General features: G+C 40.1%; 1 protein-coding gene across 5 annotated transcripts in view; it reads right to left on the bottom strand.

The window, feature by feature from the left end:
- slc23a2.L (solute carrier family 23 (ascorbic acid transporter), member 2 L homeolog) overlaps positions 1-15031 on the bottom strand; it is a 64874-nt gene extending 49843 nt beyond the window's left edge. For 2 of the 5 annotated variants that reach the window (XM_041586969.1, XM_018253418.2), the window contains exon 1: positions 14880-15029. The gene's annotated coding sequence lies outside the window, so the exon portion shown is untranslated. The other 3 variants (XM_018253422.2, XM_018253420.2, XM_018253419.2) reach the window with 3 other exon arrangements.
- Between the last annotated feature and the right edge of the window lie 2463 nt (positions 15032-17494).

The following is a 17494-nucleotide window of genomic DNA, read 5'->3' as shown; positions in this document are numbered from 1 at the left end:
AATTTGCAATTTCAGCAATCTGGATGCTAGAGTCCAAATGACCCTAGCAACCATGCACTGATTTGAACAAGAGACTGGAATATGAATAGGAGAGGAGAGGCCTGAATAGGAAGAAGTGTAATAAAAAAGTAGCATTAAATGTAACATAAAAAAAAAAATTTGTTTCTACATAACAAAAAAAATCCCACCAAGACAAATTTAACTTTAAAATCGCAAAATTTCTATTAAGAAATAACTTACAGATTCTCCTCTTCAGAAACGGCGACAGGCCGACGATCCATCTTGCAGCATTCGATTTCTCCTCCCTGCCTTCTATAGGAGATAGCCATGGAGGAGAAAACGAGCGCCACACGATGAATCGTAGGGCAGTCGCCGTTTCTGAAGAGGAGCGCAATCGGAGAATCTGTAAGTTATTTCTTAATAAAAACTTTGTGAATTTATAGTTAAAAGTGTCTTGGTGGTTTTTTTTTAAAAAAAAAAATGTTTATGTTACTGGTCCTTTAACACTACATTTGTAGCCTTTCAGAGCATTTGTTTTTAGATAGGGGCCGGTGACCATTTGAAAGCTGGAAAGAATCAGAAGAAAACAACACAGAATTTAAAAGAAATTAAAAAATAAATAATGAAGGCCAATTGGAATGTTGCTTAGCATTGGCTATTCTATCACATACTAAAAATTAACTTAAAGGTGAACCACCCCTTTAAGCCATTATTACAGAAGGCAAATCAGGCTGAACCATCCCAGTCTTCCAGGCAGTTACGCCATGCTCTTAAGGAAGCTCACACCTATTGTGAAATCAGCCGTCATTGATGCAACTGAATGTAATGAAATCAGGAATTGAGACTTTACGTCTTGAAAGCCATGTGATAAAGTATAGACACTGTATTTACATATATTATGCAGGGGAACTGCTGTACATGCTTATAAGTACAACAACCCCAGGGCAGGGAAAATACACACCTCTTACCTTCCCTACCGACAGTTCTATCAACTCCTGCCATGATGAGTCAACAAAAAACAAAAAGCGCATTAGACTAATTGATAGCAATTATGTGGGTTTAAAACGCAACTCCCTAAGGGCTATTTCACACATTGCATTTCCTGGTGTACTTACACAAGGGAACAAAACCAATACGCTGGGCTGGATTTTGTTATGAAAATCGACACTTTTGTGTTATTATGCCGACATGCCCCAAATGGCCCAGACACTACATTTGTCCTTTTTCGGTAAACGTATCTTTAACTACCTTATATAAACCCTTTTCAGGTAATAGACTACCCTCTGATTTTATCCAGAGTAGCCCTATATGGATGCTGGGTTTTCATTTGGAGGGGTTGAACTTGATGGACTGTCTTTTTTCAACCCAATTTTACTATGTAACTAACTATGTAACTATAGCTATTAAATGCAAAACCAGGCAATTCCCCTGATTAAAGGAGAAGGAAAGCTACCAAGGCAGTTTATTGCCAATAGATTAGCCACAATAGTGCAAGCTATACGATTATATTTATTCTGTAGTATGCTTTACCATACCTGAGTAAACAGCTCTAGAAGTTCTCAGTTTGTAAGGATAGCAGCTGCCATATTAGCTTGGTGTAATGTACTTCCTGCCTGAGTCTCTCCTTGCTGGCTCATAGCTTTGGGCTCAGATTACTGCTGTGAGGGGAGGAGCAAACTGAGCATGCTCAAGCCCTAGCCCTGGAGGTTTAAGATGTAAACCGGTCTGATACAGAAGCCACTGTTTACACAATAAAAGTAAAGACATTCTGTGTTTCTTTTGACAGAGGACTCAGAGCAGCATTACTGAGGGTTTACTGGTGTATTTATATAGACCTTTCTGATTAGTTTTAATCCTTCTCCTTTAAACTGGATTCCCGGGAGTATAGGTATGGGATTTGTTATCCAGAAAGCTCCAAATTATGGGAAGGTCATCTCCTATAGACTAAATTTTAACCAAATGCAGGTATGGGACCGGTTATCCAGAATGCTCGGGACCTGGGGGTTTCCAGGTAACGGATCTTTCCGTAATTCATTGGCGTAACTACCGGGGGAGCAGGGGGTGCAATTGGGCCAGGGCCCGCACCCCCGCAGGGCCCCCCGGCAGTCACGCGCGCCACTGTTTTCGGCTGCGGGCGCCACCGTTTTCGGCTGCAGCCGCACGGATGATGGTGGGGGCGGGGCCCGGCTGCACGGCCCGCCCCCGCCTAGTTCCGTCACTGCCGTAATTTGGACATTCATAGATTAAGGGGCAGATTCATAGGGAATAGTCCAAATTCGATTCGAATTTAAAAAAAATTCAAAAATTCGAATATCTAAATTTACCATGTACTGTCTCTTTAAAAATTCGACTTTAAAACCATTCGCCATCTAAAACCTGCTGAATTGCTGTTTTAGCCTATGGGGGACCTCCTAGAACCGATCTGGAGTCAATTGCTGGACTTTGAAAAATCAAATAGAATTAGATCAAATGCGCTATTCTTTTGATTCATACGATTTGAATTGAGTCGACTATGGACCTATTCAATCGAAAACGGACCTATTCGACCAAAAAAAAAAAAAAAAAAAAAATCTCTACTGAATAATATTCCCTGGCTGGAAGGGACTACACTAGTTAGCTCAGGATTTCCTATTAGCTCACTTCCATGTCTATAAAGTAAAACACTGCTTTACTTCATCGCTGCTACTAAAGCACAATAAATAAAACACATTTTCCTTCCTTGATGCTTCATACCATAAGTTAAGGGGAAAAAAACAAAACAAACACCCACTTTCCTTCCCGTTCTTCAAAGGTCCACATAGCCGCATTTTAGAGTTTCCATAGGAACATACAATAAATAAATATTTCCTCTAAGATTGTCACTAGGCAGGAACAGCTTTGGGGAGCTATTACAATAAATACGTGGGGGGGAGAAAAAAAATTGTCAGCTCCCGTTTTCCACACAAAGGACAACACATCCAGGGACTGGTCATTTTGGAGTCAGGAAGGATTTTTTTTTCACCCTCTGAGGCGAATTGGAGAGGTTTTTATGCCTTCTTCTGGATCAACTGGCAGTTAGGCAGGTTAAAATAGAGTTAAAAGGTTGAACTTGATGGACGTGTGTCTTTTTTCAACCTAACCTAGTTACTATGTTACATACAAACCCTATACAGATCCCCCCCCCCCGTGACAGTTTAGGCGACTGTATCGCTACACAAAAACAAAAATGACAATTCATAGAAAGAGTGTCAGAGGAAGTCCGTTTGCCTGGAGCCCCGTGAAAAAAAGAACACACAGATAACAGACAGAGATAAATGAGGCACAAAGTACACACAGGAGATCTATCAATGGATTGTGGGAAGCATGCCTTTACAGAATGGTGCCGTGTAGTAAACCAGAGTGGATGACTAACTCAATAATCAATGAGATCCGACTATAAAGAATTCCTTATGAAAGAATGAAAGGCAGAAGGAGAGTGGAGGTGCTGAGCTTGAGCTGGTTCTCACCTATGTAGTGTTCGCTTGCTCAACTCCGGCACTTGTGTCTCCTTTGATGGTTTCTCCTTGTCTGTGATCCCTTCCAGCCCGTCTGGCTGATTATACAATGGCACAGCATGCTTATTTAACGTGGTGTGCGGAAGAAGCTGCAGCATTGCATAAGAGCCAGCCACAGACCTTCAAATAGAAACGTCACTGTAGGCTGGACAGAGGGGGATGTCACGCTGACACCCACAGGAACAGCTCGGTACTGCAACACATCTTATATAAACCTATCAAGTCTCAATTCTGCCAGCTTACAGGAATAGTTCAGTGTGAAAAGAAAAACTGGATAAATACATAGGCTGTGCAAAATAAAAATGTTTCTAATATAGTTAGTTAGGCAAAAATGTAATGTATAAAGGCTGGAGTGAACAGATGTCTAATAAAACAGCCAGAATCCAACTTCCTGCTTTTCAGCTCTATAACTCTGAGTTAGTCAGCGACTTGAAGGGGGGCCACATGGTACATTTCTGTTCAGTGAGTTTGCAATTGATCCTCAGCATTCAGTTCAGATTCAAAAGCAACAGATATGACCCATGTGGCCCCCCCCCCTCAAGTCTCTGATTGGTTACTGCCTGGTAGCCAGGGTAACCAGTCAGTGTAAACCAAGAGAGCTGAAAAGCAGGAAGTAGTGTTCAGACTGACAAGTTATACATCAAATCACTCCAGCCTTTATACATTACATTTTTGACTAACTAACTATATTAGAAACATTTTTTATTTTGCACAGCCTATCTATTTACCCAGTTTTTATTTTTACACTGAACAATTCCTTTAAAGGAATACTGTCATGGGAAAACATGTTTTCTTCAAAGTTAATAGTGCTGCCCGAGCAGAATTCTGCACTGAAATTCAATTCTCAAAAGAGCAAACAGATTTTTATTTTAATATTCAATTTTGAAATCTGACACGGGGCTAGACATATTGTCAGTTTCCCAGCTGCCCCAGTCATGTGACTTGTGCCAGCACTTTAGGATGGAACTACTTTCTGGCAGGCTGTTTTTTTCACCTACTTGTAACTGTAATCAGTCTCAGTGGGACTTGGCTTTTACTATTGAGTGTTGTTTTTAGATCTACCAGACAGCTGTTAGGAAGCTGCTATCTGGTTACCTTCCCATTGTTCTTTTGTTAGGCTGCTGGGGGGGGGTGACAATCACCCCGAACTGCCTTCGCGTATGTTCCCGCCGCTATAATGAAAAGTCACCTGCGCTAAAGCACACGCGGCACACGACTTCTGAAAACGAAGTGGTGCGTGTGCTTTAGCGCAGGTGACTTTTCATTATAGCGGCGGGAAGACACGGGAAGGCAGTTCGGGGAGATTGTCGCCCAGAAGAAGAGGCGATTAGTTGCCAGGCAACTAAATCTCCCCAAATCTGCCCGTGTGTCAACCCTTAGCTCAACAAACTATTTAAAACCAAACCAGGTTAAAATATTCTGGGCTCTTTATCATCACACAAAAAATATCTGTTTAAAGGGTTGTTCACCTTTCAGTTTACTTTCAGTATGCTGTAGATAGAGAGTGATATTCTGAGACAATTTGCAATTGGTTTTCATTTTTTATTATTTGTGGGTTTTGAGTTATTTAGCTTTTTATTCAGCAGCTCTCCAGTTTGCAATTTCCGCAATCTGGTTGCTAGGGCCCAAATGATCCTAGCAACCATGCATTAATTTGAATAAGAGACTGGAATATGAATAGGAGGGGGACTGAATAGAAAGATGAGTAATAAAAAGTAGCAATAACAATAAATGTTTAGCCTTACAAAGCATTTGTTTTTAAATGGGGTCAGCGACATCCATTTGAAAGCTGGAAAGAGTCAGAAGAAGAAGGAAAATAATTTAAAAACTATACAACCAATGGAAAAGTTGCTTATAACTGACCATTCTATAACAAAAAAAGTAAACTTAAAAGTGAACTTCTCCTTTAAATATCTTAATCTTCGTTTTCATGTTTGAGCAAAATAATAGGCATTTAATATATTATGTATATAAAATAAAAGAAGAAGGGTATCTACTGGTCACCATATTCAGAACTAAAGAGCTGTGGTCACTTTGGGCTCGAAAAGAAACCCAAAACATACTGTGTAGCATTTTTAGCCTACTTCTTTCTTATAATTAGTTTTTTCCTTTAGGGCATAGTTCTCTTTCCTCCAACTAACATCAGTAACATCCCAGAAGTATCTATCATAATTAACAATTCCACTATCACCCTGTCTCCCCAGGCCCTGTCCCTTGGGGTTATCCTAGATTCTGCCCTGTCCTTCAATCCTCATATCCAGTCACTTATTAAATCATCAGTCACTTCCATCTAAGGAACATATACAAAATACCATCATTTATCACCCAAAATGCTGCCAAAATTCTTATTCACTCTCTCATATCACGTCTAGACTACTGTAACTCTCTATTAATTGGCCTTCCCTGCCAGAGACTGTCACCTCTCCAGTCCATAATGAACACTGCCGCGAGGCTCATACACCTCAGCAACCGCTCCTCCTCTGCCTCGCCATTCTGTCAATCCCTGCACTGGCTTCCGCTACCTTTCAGAATCAAATTCAAATTAATGACACTGACTTTTAAAGCACTTCATAACTCTGCCCATCCCTACATCTCTGAACTCATCTCTATATTCTCACCCAACCGCTTACTACGCTCCTCTACTGACCTGCTACTCAACTCTTCTCTCATTACCTCCTCACATGCTCGCATTCAAGACTTTGCAAGGGCTGCACCCCTCCTCTGGAACTCTCTCCCACGGTCTGTCCGACTTTCTCCCAACCTTTCTGCTTTCAAGAAATCTGTTAAAACGCACCTATTTAGAGAAGCCTACCCTCACTCTGCTTAACTACCAAATGCAACACCACTTACAGTACTACATCTCTCACCCACTTCCTTCTGATCTTGCCCACTTCCCACACCTTGTGTCGTATTCCCATTAGATTGTAAGCTCTTTTGCACAGGGCCTTCCTCACCTTTTGTACCAGTATAGGTTGTGATGTATGTAACTCCATATGTTCTATGTATGTGATTTTGTTGTATAAACACATTTACTTTACAGCGCTGCCAATATGTCGGTGCTATAAAAACATGTTAACAATAATATTAATCAAAGATTGAAGTTAGAAATCACCACAGTCCACTAGCGTGAAATTCTACTACTCTCCATTAATTTCTATAGCAGTTTTAAAGGCGTGATTTATAACGTCACCCTTTGATAAATATGCCCCTTAATATAAAGATCTGCACACTACTAACATGCCCTCCAATGAGTAAATATTTACATGGGCCGAGGGGTTTGCAGGTAATTATGTCTAACCCTTTGCAGAGAGTATTTCTTTCCTTGCAAATGTAATTCAATAGCTTTAAATGACAGTTTGGTGTGACATGATTTCTTGGCCTATTACAGGGAATGGGTTAAGGACAACAAAAATATGCATTACAGAAGTCAAGGCCATACAAAGGAAGCCCCAAAGAACAAACTGTCTGTATCAGGAGAGAAGGATCCAGAGGGAGAGGGAGAAAGTTGCATCAATTCTTTTTTTTTTTCAGATTTAAAATGAATTTCATATGATGCCATTGTGCTTCAGCAACCAAATAGGTTTTATGCAAGGGCTGTGAAGAAATAAATCCTTCGAGTCCGACTCCTCAGTTTATGGTACCCCCGACTCCTCTTTAAAGGAACAATAACACCAAAGTAATTAAGATATAATGTACTGTTTCTCTGCACTGGTAAAAGTAATGTGTTTGCTGCATAAACTCTACTAAAGTTTACATAAACAATCTGCTTTGTATTGATGTAATATCTCTTTTGGGGTGCCCAAATATATGCACCAGTCTAATTTTGTTATGATGCAAATTGCATATTTTCTGTTAATCCAATAAACTTCACTGCTGAAATACTACTGTTTCCATAAGGCATGTTATATATTAAAAGCTCAGCCAATGATAAACAAAACTCTAAAGAATTAAAGGAGAGCTAAACCCTAAAAATGAATATAACTAAAAATAACATGTTTTATATACTCAACATTTTGCACCAGCCTAAAGTTTCAGCTTGTCAATAGCAGCAATGATCCAGGACTTCAAACTTGTCACAGGGGGTCACCATCTTGGAAAGTGTCTGCGACACTCACATGCTCAGTGGGCTCTGAGCAGCTGTTGAGAAGCTAAGCTTAGGGCTCGTCACTAATTATCCAGCAGAAAATGAGGTTTGTCTGTAATATAAGATGATGCTAAAGGGCTGATTACTAAATTCTGTTGCTAATTGCACTGGTTTCTGTGCTGCCATGTAGTAATTATCTGTATTAATTACTAATCAGCCTTATATTGTGACATTTATATTCTATGTGTACTGTATATTGTGAGTGGGTCCCTAAGCTCAGTAAGTGACAGCAGCACAGAGCATGTGCAGTGAATCAGCAGAAAAGAAGATGGGGAGCTACTGGGGCATCTTTGGAGACACAGATCTTTACTGCGGTTGCCTTGGGCTGGCCTTGCTCGTGTCTGTTATGCTTTTTTTTTTTGCCAGCAACAATTTCACAGGCATACCAGGCGAAGGCATTAACCACTTATGACTATTTCCTCTATGTGTTTGTCTGCAACCCTGGAAAGCCCAGCCAAGGCAAGTTACAGGCAAGCACATCAGGTTCTGCTCACACCACTATAAGAATGTGAATGGCTGGACAGCTCTGACCAAGAAACACACAAGCACTAAATGCTAGAATAACTTTATCCAAGAGAAGAGAAACACATCACACGTTGTTTCTGGCATGAATAAACACTTCTTGACTACAGTAACCCTTAAATGGGGACGATTCACAAAAACCTGGCCACAGCTAAAAATAAATATTTAAAAAAAAAAAAAGCTTCTTTCTCACAGACATGAATGGAAGGCACTGTGGGTGTTATTACAATTTAATTTACTGTTAGGGATAGGAGTTGTGTTTTGAGGGCAGTTGTTGGAGTATCAACCTGGAATATTCTTATGTACAATGTTTTTTACATTTATGTGTGTGTATATATATATATATATATATATATATATATATATATATATATATATATCCATTAAGGACCCAGGTGCTTCCTTGATGCGCTCAAAAAAACTTAGGAGCACACCAAGAATTTTTGAAATATTTAAAAAAAAAAACCTTATTTTATGTCATAGAATTATGTTTTTTTAACTTCTCCCAATGTGCCCGGTGTGCTCCTAATTTTTGTATAATATATATATATATATATATATATATATATATATATATATATATATATATATATATATATATATCATAAAATGATACATGATTTTCTTGTAGACTTAAGTTATGAAGATCCAAATTACAGATCCATTATCTGGAAAACCCCAGGTCCCGAGCACTCTAGATAACAGGTCCCATACCTGTATAGTGTATTTTTTGGAAGAAGCATAGTTACCTATTTTGAATTTATAATCTGTGCGTTTCCAAAACGATATGGTATTTTGGTTTAAATTTTGTTTTAGGAGCTGTTATGATGACACATTATACACAAGGAATGTGAGTTTTGCTTGAAGGGATCAGCCATGAAAATGTATTTGCACTACATACACTCTGGGTTTTATAGAGAACATGTGTTTTTGATACTGAATAATTTTGTGCTAGCGGTTTACTCTTTAATTCCTAGGTTTTATATTCTGGATTTTTGTCTGTGTACTCCAGAGCATGTAGAAGGTATACTGTCAACATGACATGTTTTTTTATTTTTTGCTAATGTACTAAATTTGCTTTAAAAATGTATTTTATTTGAGAATACACTTGTAGAAGAAAATTATTTGTAAAAAATACATTTAATGCAGTTAAGGGGTGATTCACCTCAGCGTTAATTTTTAGTATGTGTAGAGAGTGATATTCTAAGACAATTTGCAATTGGTTTTAATTTTTTATTATTTGTGTTTTTTTTAGTTATTTGGCATTTTATTCAGCAACTCTCCAGTTTGCAATTTCTAGCAATCTGGTTGCTAGCATCCAAATGAACCTAGCAACCATGCAATGATTTGAATAAGAGACTAGAGTATGAATAGGAGAGGCCTGGATTGAAATATGATTAATAAAAAGTAGCAATAACAATATTGTAGCCTTACTGAACATTTGGTTTTTAGATGCGATCAGTGACCCTCATTTGAAAGCTGGAAAGAGTTAGAGGAGGCAAGTAGTTCAAAAACGATACAAAATAAATAATAAAGACCAATTGAAACATTGTTTAGAACTGACCATTCTATAACATACTAAACGATATCTTATAGTTGAACCACCCCTTTTAAAGCAGAAGGTGGAAAAAAACTGCATGGAAAATCAATGAAACAGTTAACATATCCCAACATCTGACAACATCTGGCAAGGCAACGACTTTATAATTAATTCACTCCTTTAGAATTAAACATATACCCATCAACTACAAACCATGTGATAATATAAGTTGTTTAGACACATTAGCACTAGTTATTGTTAATTGTTAGAGTGCTGAATTGATGCATTGTGCTCTTACATATACGTGACTCCAGGAAAGTGCTTTGTATGCATGTGCTTCACAGTATTCAGGGTAAGGATCAGTGACTAGTCATGCAACTTGCAGAAATAAAAGAGAAGTGAATATGATCAGCAATTTTAATGGACTAAAGGGGAAACAAACAAAATTGCTTAGGTTTTACCAATATCCATCTTGTGATGAAGAAACGTATGTAGTTCACAAGGACAGGCATAGGACCGGTTATCCGGATAACGAGTCTTTCCGTAATTTGGATCTTCATACTTTAAGTCTACTTGAAAATCATATTAACATTAAATAAACCCCATAGGCTGGTTTTGCTTCCAATAAGGATCAATTATATCTTAGTTGGGATCAAGTACAAGCTACTGTTTTATTATTACAGAGAAATGGGAAATCATTTTTTAAAATGTGGATTATTTAGATAAAATGGAGTCTATGGGAGAAGGACTTTTCGTAATTTGGAGCTTTCTGGATAATGGGTTTCCAGATAACTGGTCCCATACATGGCAGATTCTGACCACTGCCCTCCAGCAGGAAAGAGTCGCTGACAAAACAGCACCACTGAAAGAGCTTGATCACTTTTAGTATGTTATAGAATGTCTTATTCATAAAAACTTCCCAAATGGTATTTATTTTCTATTGTTTTTGAATTATAGGTCTTTCCCAGCTGTCAAAATGACCCCGGCTGCTATAAAGCTATTACTGTGAGTCTACAATTTCCTTGTTACCCTTTATTACTTATCTTTATAATCAGGCCCTCTCCTTTTCATCTTTGAGTCTCTCCTTTGAAGGGGTTGTTCCCCTTTGAGTTAACTTGTTGGGGCCGATTCACCAAGGGTCGAATATCGAGGGTTAATTAAAAAAAATCTCGATATTCGACTGGGAATTAAAATCCTTTGACTTCGAATATCGAAGTCGATGGATTTTAGCGCAAATAGTTCGATCGAACAATCGAAGGATTGTTCCTTCGATCGAACGCTTAAATCCTTCGAATCGTTCAATTCGAAGGATTTCAATCCAACGATCGAAGGAATATCCTTCGATCAAAAAAACTTAGGAAAGCCTATGGGGACCTTCCCCATAGGCTAACATTGAGTTCGGTAGCTTTTAGATGGCCAACTAGGGGGTCGAAGTTTATTCTTAAAGAGACAGTACTTCGACTATCGAATGGTCGAATAGTCGAACGATTTTTAGTTCGAATCCTTCGATTCGAAGTTGAAGTCGTAATCGAAGGTAGAAGTAGCCCATTCGATGGTCGAAGTAGCCCAAAAAACACTTCGAAATTCAAAGTTTTTTACTTCGAATCCTTCGCTCGAAGTTAGTGAATCGGACCCTTAGTATGATGTAGAGAGTGATATTCTGAGAAAGACAATTTGTAATTGGTTTTCATTTTCTATTATTTTTCGATTGATTTAGCTTTTTGTGCAGCAGCTCTCCAAATTGCGATTTCAGCAATCTGGAGGCTAAATGACCCTAGCAACCATGCACTGATTTGAATTAGAGACTGGAATATGAATAGGGGAGAGGGCACTGAACAGAAACAGGAGGAATAAAAAGTAGCAATAACAATACATCTGTAGCCTTACAGAGCCTTTGTTTTTTAATTGGGGTAAATGTCCTACCTATGAAAGCTGGAAAGAGTCAGAAGAAAAAGGCAAATCATTTAAAAACTATAAAAAGACCAATTGAAAAGTTGCTTAGAATTGGCCATTCTATAACAGAACTGAAAGGTGATAAACTGGACCCTAGCAACCAGTTAAAAAATGAAAAACAACTGCATATGTTATTATGTAATGTCTACATAATACTAAAAGTAAATTAAGTGATGAACCAACATTTAACTACTGGCTGGTAAATGACCCCAGCCAACAGAAAAAAACTGCAATTTCATCTGCAGTCGCAGCTCTTTCCCTGATGGCTTGTGGACAGTGAATTGTAGGAATCACACTTTTTCCCCATAGATTCTACATTATTGACATTATCTTCCTTGGCTGATGATTCAGAATCTTCATGGTTGACAAGAAGACACTTAAGATGACCATACGCCGAAGATAATTGTTGTTTAAGTTTGCCAAACTAGCAGAACTCTGCCCACTTAAACATGAAATAAACCTAACAGGATTGTTTTGCATCCCATAAAGATTTATTATATCTTAGTCAGGATCAAGTAAAAGGTACTGGGGCTCATTTATAAACTCTGCGCGGTGCAGATTGGATCACACAGTGAATATATTTGCCCTGCTGAATAAAAGTGTGCATACAGATTTGCAAACTTGTTTTTCACACTGCGAATGTCTATAAGAGCTTTTTAAATATGACAAAAATTGAAAATTGTGAATCGTGCGAATTGCGAATTTAAGTTCTTGTTTAAGTTTTGCACACAAAAACCCCGCACAGTGGCTGTACTCATGCAAAGACCTGTCTCATTCGCGGAAAAATTTAATCACAGCGCGAATTCGCAAAAACCGGAAAGACGGGCACAGCAGTGCAATATTTTAGCGTTCAGGAAAAAGCATGGGCAAAACAAGCATTTGCAAATAAATGTGTGCTGCACGAACTTTATAAATTACCCCTGGGGGCACATTTACTAAGGGTTCAATTTCGAAGTTAAAAAACTTCTAAATTCGACCATCGAATTTGACACTTCGATAGTCGAAGTATTTTTTCGATCGAAAACGTCCGTTTTCGAACGATTTTACAAAAAAATACTTTGACTACTCAAAACTTAGCCAAACACTCAGAAAGGTTATAGGAGGTCCCCCTATACCGCAATTCGGCAGGTTTAAGGTGGCGGTGTCGAATTTGAAGTTTTTTAAAGAGACAGTACTTCGATTTTCGAATGGTCTAATTTGTGAAGTATTTCCAATTCGAATCTAATTTTGGCCTATTCGATGGTCGAAGTACCCAAAAATTACTTCGAAATTCAAAGTTTTTCAATTCGATAATTCACTGCAACCCTTCGTAAATGGGCTCCCTACTGTTTATTTTTACAAAGAAAAAGAATATTATTTGTAAAAATGTGAATTATTTGATTAAAACGGAGTCTATTCTGAGCTTTCAGGATAATGGGCTACCGTATAACTGATCCCATAACCTGTATATGCGATGGATTACTGTACAGTAAACATACCCACACAGAAAAGAATGACCAAGCTATATGGAGAAATCATTTAGATTCCAGACTATGTGCTTCACAGAAACAATAAAAAAAAAAAATGTTACGCTTTTAGCACTCAAAGCTGCCCAATGCCCTATGACAAGAAGTGGACCAGTATCAATACCTTTTATTTCACCAACTGATATAGAAGACTATAGTCTTGTAAAACAATCTCCATAATATTACATCAACGCCATGGAGTTTTTCCACATTTCAAGGGGATATCATTCCATTTTCAGTGAAAAAAATAGAACTAATAAGTTACAGAAAATATAGAAATAGACGAATAATAAAAAATATCCTGTATCTCAAAGTCTATAAAATTGGGATGCACCGAATCCACTATTTTGGATTCGGCCGACCCCCCTTGAATCCTTTGTGAAAGATTCGGCCAAATACTGAACTGAATCCTAATTTGCATATGCAAATTAGGGGTGGGAAGGGGAAAAAGTTTTTTACTTCCTTGTTTTGTGACAAAAAGTCACGTGATTTCCTTCCCCACCCCTAATTTGCATATGCAAATTCGGATCCGGTTCGACCTGGCGGAAGGATTCGGCCGAATCCTACTGAAAAAGCCCGAATCCTGCCCGCAGGGCCGGAACTAGTGGTAGGCAGAGTAGGCACGTGTCTAGGGCGCAAAGCTTGGAGGGTGCCAGGCACGTACCTTTCTCCGCTTCCTACCCCTAGTCCGGCTGAGTGCGCTCCTCTCCTCTTCAGTCCTGCGTACTGTTTGTATGAGTGTGTGTACAGGAGGGGAGGAGGAGAGCATACCGGAAGGGGGTGATGGGTCGATCAGCACGCGGTGGAGGGGGCAACACGGTTGGCTGGGTTGCCTGGCCGAATCCCGAACTGAATCCTGGATTCGGTGCATCCCTACTATAAAATTAAAAATGTATTAGATTCTCATATTTAAAAAGGTTTACAGACTGAAGACCCACCTTACGCATTTCGTAGCCTCCGGTAGTACCTCGTCATAGGTGTCTGTGCCAAAGGGTATGAAACGCGTAAGGTGGGTCTTCAGGGGGTCAGGATGTAAAACGTTTAATATCTAATACATTTTTTGTTCAATTATAGTTAATTACTAGTTTATTGTGCCTTTGGGATGGGGGTTAAGATCCAGGGACTCTATTGCCCACTGGACTGGCATACGGATCCCTCTAGCCCTGTAAATGTTTTCTAAGAAAAATAAGCAGATTTACAAGGGGTTGTAAGGGCACTCCGTATACAGCAGCTGCCAACGACTACAGAACGGTCTATACAGATAAGAATACTGATAAGAATGCTGAAAATAATGCTGCCAATGGGAAGATTTGTAAGAATCCAGAGTAGAACACCGACCCACACTGACTTGTGCCTCAGGGTTGTCTTCTACACACACCTCATGAGCAACACTAGAGAGAGAACAGATATCACTGCTCTACCAATGCTCCTGCTGCTACAACACTGTGGCCTCTTTGTCACTCAGCTCTTAGGCCCTGTCCTGCCCAATGAAACATTCAGCCTGCTGTAATAAGCTGAAGACATGACTATAGGTGCCCTACTGGTCCTCACCCATTGTTCTCTGCTATGTCTCCCCATCATTCTCTTCTGCACAACCTGCTGTACCCAGGGCCGCCATCAGGGGGGGACAGTCGTCCCGGGCCCGGTGGGTTTTTGGCTGTGCCCGTCTGTCCTGCACTTACTTGGATTGTCGGAGCCCCAGCTGTCATTGAGCCGCAGCCTTCAGAAGGGAGGGCAGTTGCTAGGATGCCTGCATGTTCTTTTCCCCTTACAATCCCAAATGCCACACAAGTCTAATCACGCGAGATTGGCGTCACTACTACACGTGAGCGGGGTGACGCATCACACAGCGGCTTGGTGGGGATGACGACATGACGTAAATCAGCGTCACACAAGTTGGAAGCGGCTAAAAGGTCGCGGGAGTTCACTTCACAAGCGAACAGAAACGATAGAGATTTCCCGCCATGCCCTCTGTTTTCAATTCCCTCTAGAATCATTGAAGGCCCACAGAAATGGAAAGAGCATTTGTGCAAACCAGGGCCAAGTGAAGTTGTCAGCATTCGTTTGTTTGGTCCACGTTTATTGAATATTATTTTGGTTACAGTAATGATCTCACACAGAGATCTGCATCATCAACACACAGACATCGTTGTATATAAATCCTGCTCTCAGCAGCAACAGTGACACATTAATGACGTGGGGCCCAGTGGCATAACAGCAAATTAATTGTACGGTCCCCCAAAAATCCAGAGGTTGTCCTGTTTACCAATATCTATTAAATTGCTCATTAATTATGGCCTCATGGGGCCCCCTATACCTAGGGTTGCCACCTTTTCTGGTGCCCCTCTGCTGCCCCTTTTGATGTCACGGCCCGCCCCTTTGTTTCCGCCCCCTCCACCGACCGGTGGAACTTTTATTAAAAGGTGGCAACCCTACATACCTAGGGTTGCCACCTTTTCTCCCTATATATTTATCTTTTTCCCCCTATTAATAACATTGGGATCAGCCATCATTTTTACCGGGAAAATACCAGGCAGGTGGCAACCCTATCTATACCTCCAGGGCTACCTCTGCAACTGCAGCATACCTCCCAACATTCTGGAAATAGAAAGCGGGACAAAAAGTTTTGCAGAGCGGAGTGCGGCAATATATTTAGACCACGCCTGTTTTTTGTGGCCGTACCCCCTAATTACCATTTACAAAATTTGACAGGTTATGAAAGTTTGAACACATTTCTGTTGAAATGAAGGTGAATTCTGTTGCTAATGAAGGTGAATTGCCCTTTAAGCTGTGAGTCTAAAAGTAACCATACATAGGGAGTAGTGATGGGCAGGTCGAGAATTTATCAAACCGCACCTGACCCTAACCGTCCCCTCCGAATCCGCACCCGGCCCCGCTGCTGACCCTCTATTTATAGACCCTGGCTGACATCTGGCTGACTTTCGGCCAGATATCGATCAGGGAAGCCCGTCGGAGGGCCCCACACACAGGCCAATAAGCTGCCAACTCGGTCTGTCGGCAACTTTTATCAGCCGGTGTATAGGGGCCTTAAGTTCTCCCAAGAGACCTTCTTATCTGTTACAAAAGTGTCTAAGTATCTGTTCTGGGCTCTGCCAATTAAGTTACAAACTTTGTATCTTTTTCTGGCTGTTTAGCAAACCGGGACATTTCAGTTACAAACCCAGGACTGCAGGTTGAGCTCTCAAAATCGGGACTGTCCCACCAAAAAACAGGACAGTTGGTAGGTATGCTGCAGGGTCTGCTTCCTCTGTAGTTACACCCCTGGTGGGGCTCCATGCAGGCTTCCCTTTTAGGCCACTGCTGAATGCAGATGCATGCAGATCCAGGCACCCAAGCTATCTACACTCTCAAATTTAGATTGTGAATTATCCAAACTCGATTTGAATTTTAATTAGATCTTTTGAGATTTATCAAAACTATACCCTGGGAATAATTCGAATTTGACTATTCACCACCTTAGGGCAGAACAACATGGCTGATTTCAATGCGTTTTCGGCGAATCCGACGTGCTGTGCCAAAACGCAGGCGTCAAATCGGATGCAACGGAAAATAAGGTAAGAAATACAAATGTTGCATCTTGTCGCAGCATTCATCCGAGACGACTGTCAGTGTCGTGTCGGCTGAACGCTGCGACACCATCCAACATTGCTATTATTTAACTTATATTATGTCACATTTTGGCGAATCGCGTCGGATCCGCCGAAAACTTATTGAGATTGGTCGTGTTGTTCTACCTTTAAACCTGCCGAGTTCAGGTATAAGTCAACGGGAGAGGTCCAGTGACCAATTTGAAGATGTTATCAGCTTTCCTGACATTCAAGTTTTTTCGGAGAAATCTGAAAAGTCAGATTGGATTCGAATTTGAAAGGTGCATTTTCTTTGCCTCAATTCTTTTATTGAGCCCAAAAAGATGTTTGCAACACAAGTGATATGATAATGCTAGAGAGTATCTTGCAAATTAGTCCAGGTAGGCCACTCATCTAGGACTCCCATACGTCTCAAGTTTTCCTTCAAGTGAAAAAGAGATATCAAACAACTTCCAACTTGCCTAGGCCAGGACTCTTCCATTCCGCCCAAGAACAGATTGAACGATTCCCAGAATTTCTTCTTCACGATGTACTGGTAGCACAACTGATGTTTAAGTGCATGAGTTCACCATTAGAAAAGAGACTGCAGAAATGAGATGTACATGGGAAGTGTGCCAGGAAGAAAACTTTGTCTATGAAGAACATACGTTCTTGATATTTGGCCAGGAGACAGCATTTCACCAAAAGGA

Source organism: Xenopus laevis, chromosome 3L (assembly GCF_017654675.1).
Source record: "Xenopus laevis strain J_2021 chromosome 3L, Xenopus_laevis_v10.1, whole genome shotgun sequence".
NCBI lineage: Eukaryota > Metazoa > Chordata > Amphibia > Anura > Pipidae > Xenopus > Xenopus laevis.
This window is presented reverse-complemented; position numbering and strand designations above follow the sequence as displayed.